Source organism: Rutidosis leptorrhynchoides, chromosome 9, assembly GCF_046630445.1.
Source record: "Rutidosis leptorrhynchoides isolate AG116_Rl617_1_P2 chromosome 9, CSIRO_AGI_Rlap_v1, whole genome shotgun sequence".
Taxonomy (NCBI): Eukaryota; Viridiplantae; Streptophyta; class Magnoliopsida; order Asterales; family Asteraceae; genus Rutidosis; species Rutidosis leptorrhynchoides.
Window position 1 is genome coordinate 147,487,711 of NC_092341.1, and position 6,816 is coordinate 147,494,526.

General features: G+C 30.0%; 1 long non-coding RNA gene across 3 annotated transcripts; it reads right to left on the reverse strand.

The window, feature by feature from the left end:
- Positions 1-2,220: 2,220 nt before the first annotated feature.
- On the reverse strand, positions 2,221-4,189 carry LOC139867429 (uncharacterized). Of its 3 annotated transcripts, none has more exons than XR_011765839.1 (4): positions 4,012-4,189; positions 3,471-3,882; positions 3,190-3,252; positions 2,221-3,095 (listed from the first exon to the last, which is right to left on the reverse strand). It is a non-coding gene; the product is annotated as an uncharacterized lncRNA (long non-coding RNA). The 3 variants fall into 3 exon arrangements; XR_011765838.1 differs by having other exon boundaries at positions 2,221-2,541; positions 2,924-3,095; positions 3,471-4,189; XR_011765837.1 differs by having other exon boundaries at positions 3,471-4,189.
- Positions 4,190-6,816: the final 2,627 nt, after the last annotated feature.

A 6,816-nucleotide genomic window follows, 5' to 3' on the forward strand; every position in this document is an offset into this window, starting at 1 on the left:
TATTAATAAGGCTGTTGAATCGGGAGTTACAAGAGGGGCACAAATTGGTTCTTTTAAGAAGAAAATTTCTCACTTGTTCTATGCGGATGATGCAATGATAGTTTCAGAATGGAGTTGTGAAGAAAGTGATAATATTATTCGTATTTTCAAATTTTTCATCTAGCTTCGGGTTTGGAGATAAATGTTCAAAAATCACACTTATATGGTGTAGGAGTTAATCAATTCGAACCGGATGAATTGGTGGTACATTCGGGTGTATCAAAGGTTCGTTTCCATTAAATTATTTGGGATTGCCTTTGGGGTTGAATATGAACTTGATATCTAGTTGGAATCCCATCATCGAACGTTTTAAGAAGAGACTCTCTACATGGAAGGCACGTATGCTATAATTTAAAGGACGTCTTACTCTTATTAAGTTAGTCCTAGGAAGTTTGGGAATATATTATCTTTCTTTATTTAAGTGTCCGAAAAAAGTTCTACACGAATTGGAAAGATTACGATGTACTTTTTTTTTTTGGGGGGGTGGTGACGATGAATGTAGAAAAATGGTGTGGATCAAGTAGGACACTATTCTGTCTTCGTTCGAAAAAGGGGGCTTAAATATTGGATTGGAATCGTTTAATATGGCTCTCTTATTTAAATAGATTTGGAAGTATAATACAGATTCGAAAGCATTATGGAAAGACGTTATATATTCAGTATATGGGCCAGATGTCGATAAAATCCAATCCGTTCAATCTTTTCGTGGTTACTGGGCTAACATAGTGAGGTGTTACCACATGGCTCAACAGAAGAATTTAATCCCCCTAAACCCTATTAAATTTAAACTTGGAAGTGGCTGCAGTATACGATTTTGGGTTGACTGTTGGATAACAAATACCATTATGCGAGTCTTTTAACAGGTTGTTTCATTTGGCTTCTTATAACGAATGCACCATTGCACAGAAGTTCATAAATGGAGAATGGAAGTGGTCCTGGAATAGAGATTATATGGGTAGCAGAAACTTGCAAAGTCTTGAAGAATTGGGAGATGTCATTGGTGCAGTTTCAATCACTAATACTGCTGATTCTTTAGTGTGGGCAGTTGGAAATAAAGACTTTTATTTAGTAAGTGATACAAGAAGACATTTAGATAATACTAGTGAAAGGACCCGTGAAATCACGGGTTTGTTTAAACGAAACAGTTAAATAATGTTTATTAGGTATTAAGCAAATGTAAATGATAAAGTCATTTAGTTTAGATTAATTTTGACAATCAGATATACAAATAGCATTAGCCTTAAAATGAAAATGCAAGTAGAACTAAGAAAATATATTAAAGTGATAGAAACTATAAATATGTTATAAAACCACTTGGGTATGTTTTATGGAAAATATATTAAATGCTATAGTATGTTCATACAATCATTTGAGTATTTACTTATAAATCCGTTAAAAAAACAAAACTGTGTATAATTGGATATGAGAGACAAACTTTAATCTCTCTTCAACCAAGCATAACGAATCTCAGTCAAATAACTTATTTAAAATTCAAATAAATTGTAACAACTAATACCTAAATTTTATGGATTTTGAAGCTATTCAAATTTAGAGCTAAATATTAAAGCAACACATGGTAAATACAAAATTTATTATGACATATACCTAGTGATAAAAGAATATACGGAGTACTAAGTGACCAAGTCAAATGGGTCTAATAGTTTAAAAGTTTTCTAAAGTGTATTTTAAGTAATGCTTTATCACTATTGGGCATTATCAACAGATATAAAATAAGAAATGACAGTCTCCCTAATCTACGTCACAGCTAAAAAAGCTTAAGAGTAATGCTTTAAGTCATACTGACAATATAAATGCATTTCATATATGATTAACAAAACTTTCAAATTCGACACCTATGTTCCGATATAAACTAAAATTGGAAACCCTATACTAAATGAAATGAGCCTATATACAACATAAAATATACTGCAAGTAAATAGGGTATATTAAGCTAACATTATTAAAAAAGTTTAGCTCAATATAATAGAATTGTTACTTGTGAAGTGACAATAGAAGTAAATAAAATATCATGTAAATAAAGGTGCATAAGCATAGTAATGATCAAATTTAAATGACATCGAACATGTTTGTGATGGCAAATCTAATAAGGGTAAATGACGTGAATGTAATTAACTTTGTCTGCTTCTATATTTGTAGCATATAATAAGTATATTTCTCAGATACTTGACTGTTGATTAGGCATACAAACAATTTGACACACGAACGAAACATACCCCAAATAGACTCATTTATAACTAATGGGTCAAAATTTGACACGTAGTAGAACAGATAGTGTACCTTCAATCTCGTCTAAAGTCATGAGTTGTTTTCCATCTCTTCAAGTCGATTCAAACTTCACATAAATTTACATCATAAAAAACCTGCCACAAATTATCAACAAATGTAGATAAAAAAAAAAATAAATACAAAATTTTATATCCAATCATCATTAGCTGCTTTAGGATGCTTCCATTCTATACTGACCCATTCAACATCCTCACCCTAAAACATCAAAAATTAATCTACGTTATTCACAACAACAAAACATCGTAACACATGTTGATCAGTTTCATATTAACATATGCCAATCGCAATAAAAGATTTCAAAAAGTTTTACTTTTAAACAAATAATTGAAAGGTTCCATATCAATGAAGCCCTAGGGTAAAGAAACTGTCTCAAAATACAACAATTATACATTCAGAACCCTAAATTGAAATGGATCAAAATAAGAGGATATTAGCAATTACGTAACTTTGAGACTAACTTGAAATGTATGGTCTAAAGAAGAAATCATAAACATACGATGTTACTTGCTACTATTAGCTTATAACAGCTAAGATAAACATCTAAGCTCAGAAATGAAATATAAAAGAAAAGTTTTACATTTGTTTTGGAATACCACAAAGTATATGTAAAATGCCAGCTTTGATCCGCTATACATAGGAACTCTTCACAAGTGATAACTGGGACCTTGGGATCAGAAGGATGCTAGAAATATTGATGCTCTAACATATATAGGCGCCCGCATGCGACATTCTGTCAAAATAACATCATTCTGCAAATAAACCCCCAACTGTTACAACTACGTTTAAAGAAATAAATCAGAGTAGAAACTCAATTTTAGTTTCAGTCATCAAGCGAATTACTACCTTCATCTATGTTGATTTTCATACACTTACTCACAAGTAACATGAATCCTATTGGGTGCCATCCTGTAAAAAATTAAAACAGATGTCAATCCCTTCTTCCAATTGATCTAATCCTTATAGCTGCTGTGTCAGTAAGCACAATCGTATAATACAAATTAATATTAATAGTCATGCATTTAAAAAATTGGGAGAATAGAAGAATACCAAGTGAGACCAAAGTGTAAAACAAATCTTTACACAAACATAAGGATTGCGCTTAAAGTAAATGTTTCATAATTTACCCGCGACTTCATCAAATGATGCTCATCAGCTGAGTAGCCGATTATTTTTTCAGCTTCATCACTATATACCAAAAACGAAGCTCCACCGCTTGCACCAAAAAATTTGCACTCACTATATACCCGAATGATCACAAAAGGATACAATTGCATGTTTTGCTACCACCGGATCAGAACTTCAAAATTACTAATGAATTTGCAAATAACGTACTTATGAATTGAACAAAACATAAATGGTAATTATACAATACATACAAATCAACACTACAAAATATGTTAATATAAAGCTGTTAACAGATAAACCTAAATTACACAATAACAAAGTAGTACACTAACATACCTGATCGGATTCTTTGTTAGTGAGTAGAATTTAATCTTAAGAACCCTAATTTCACGATTTAAGAAAACTAAACAACTGCACAAAACATCTGATGATTTTATAAACCAAAATAATTTAAGTTATATAAACTAGGATAATTGAAATTAGGTTACCAATCATAATCTTACTAATACAAAATAAGAACACTAAATAAGAATTACTGACCTAGTAATTTGGATCAACGATTTTTGGGCAGTTTGCAATCCTCTGAATATTATCAACGATTGCAGTCATCTGACAATTTTAGAGAGGCCGCGTCTAGAAGATTGCAGTCATCGAGCATTAGGGTTTTTTCGATGTATTTTTGGACGTGAAAGAATGAATTTGTGAACAACCCTATTCTTTTATGTTTCATTCCGTGTTTTTCTAATTGTAAGGGTATTTTAGTGTTATTTATTCTAAACATTTTTTAATTAGTATTAATTAATTTACTTAATGACATCATCACATGCTCTCAAAATTTTTCTTTTTCTTTTTGATTTTTTTTTATGAAGGGAAATAGCCTTTTTATGACATCATCATTTTAGCAATATAATAGAAACTATAGATAGATTCGTTTGCCTACTCTTCAATTGAAAACAAGATGGGTTAAGGAGATTCCAATAAAAATAAACATCTTTTTGTGGCGAGTGGCTCATGATCGTCTCCCTACTCGTTTGAATCTTTCTAAGAGAGGTCTTGAAATTCAAAGCATTTTATGTCCAATATGCAGCTGCAGAATAGAATCCTTAAATCATGTCGTGTTTTCTTGTTCTTTAGCAAAGGAATTATGGAAAAAAATTTCTTCATGGGTTGGTATTGATGTGTCTTCTTTTGCTAGTTGGGAAGCATTGGTTAATTGGTTTGATGATTGGCACGTATCAGTTGTTAAGAAGTCATGTATGTACTCAATTTTAGCTGCTACTGTTTGGTTAATATGGAGGCATTGAAATGGTGGTCTATACCCGGAATCGGCATTGAGAAAAGGCGATTTATTTGATTTATCTCGTTTATACTCTTTTTTTTTGGTTATGTAATAGGAGTAAAGTAAAGGTTGGGTGGAACAATTGGCTAATAATGCCATTGTAATCGTCTTTGTTTTGCCTCTAGTTCCTTGCTAGAGGTTATTTTTATATAAATAAATTGCCGTTAAAAAAAAAAACATGAGTAATAAACTTAAAAAAATTTGTCGAGGGACATTTTTTTTGGCGGAGTATTGGTATCTTAACAAACTCATGCATGTTTACATGATTTTTTTCACACTATTTATTCGCCTATTTAACAACTAATTTTTTAAAGGTTGATTATTCGAGTGCAACCAATTTTTATTCACAAACAATTAAAATGCTTTAAAATGTTCTACAGATTACCCCATTTTTTAAGATAATTTCAAAAACATGTAAAATAAAATATGTGTAATTGTTATCTTCTAACTTCATTGTGTTTACACAATCTTATTTGCTAATAAAAAACTAGATTAGATATCTTTTTATGAAATTAATTCAATCAAACTTATTACTTTAAAGAATAACTCCTAATTTATATCTTCGATTATATAAGAAAAGGCACCATTGGCATTCATCATTGCATTTTCGATTAAAGTTATTTTAATAAATACTAATTTAACACTCATGAAAATATTAACTTAAGAATGCAAATATATTATACACATATTAATAATTTAATTAATAAAGATAAAGAATAAACGGTTATTAAAAGTTACAATAGTTAATATTATCAAAGCAATGGTTAAAATTTTTTAATCAATGGTTAAAGTTCAATCAATGGTAAAATATACAAATTATTGGTTCAAAATACGAAAGAGACAATATAACATCGTCATTTATATCAACGAATGCAATTCAATGTTATAAACTCATCTAAAGTTTGATGTTTATTGTCTTGAAAGTTAATAATATATATGACTATTTTTATATCTAGTTTAATTTAATTTGATTTGATATGATTCTATTCGAGTCGATACGATATATATATATATATATATATATATATATATATATATATATATATATATATATATATATATATATATATATATATATATATATATATTAAATTTGAGGAATCAAACTACACCCATTTAATATAAAATCATTAGTGTACACGTTAGCATGGATGTTACACTCCATAATTTTAAGTTGTTGGGTAATTTTCACCCTTATCTCATATGTAGAATATAAAATCTAAAATGTCAATTATCAATTGCTTAATAATATGAACTTCTACGTTCCAAAATAATCGTCCGAGAATAACTTTTAGGTCTCTTTTTTCAATTGATTTTAACTATGAATAGATTGGGTTCTAAATGTTTTTTGTGTTATATAACTTTCATCTAGTATTAAATTACACAAAAAAAGAAAAAGTTGAGTCAAAATTAAAAAAAAAAATACATCAAAAGTTACCACAAAACAATTGTTTTGTGATGGAGGGCATAGTTAAATCAAAAGCTACGTGATATAACTATAAATTTTTATGTGTCGCTTGCTATTCAATCTACAGATCATATTATTTATTATATATGCATGCCCAATGCGGCCTCAGAACATCTGCTTTATTCGGTGTCAGACGTTTGGAAGCTTTTACTCCTAATGGTCGGTTGCATTTGCGTCTATCTGGTCGTTCAGCAGCTAGGCCATTTAGCTTTTAGAGAGTGTGACCTGTAATATTAATTGTTGTTGCAAAGTTAACGGGGATAAATTCATATCTTGTTTAAAAAATTTATTGTGAACACTAAGCCCTCCTTAATTGGTCCAGTTCCAAATAAGGATGTCACTAGCACCTTAGGCCAAGGGTGATTTTGACTATAGGTAATCTAACATGTCTCCAGCACTGCACCATCTAACATGTCGTCACCTAGGCTATCGAATAAGACAGTGACCCGTGTAATATTATAGTTTTTCTTAACGACAAGATTTTAAACAACTCTTTTAGATATAATTACGGATTACTCCAAAATATATTTAAAGGTTG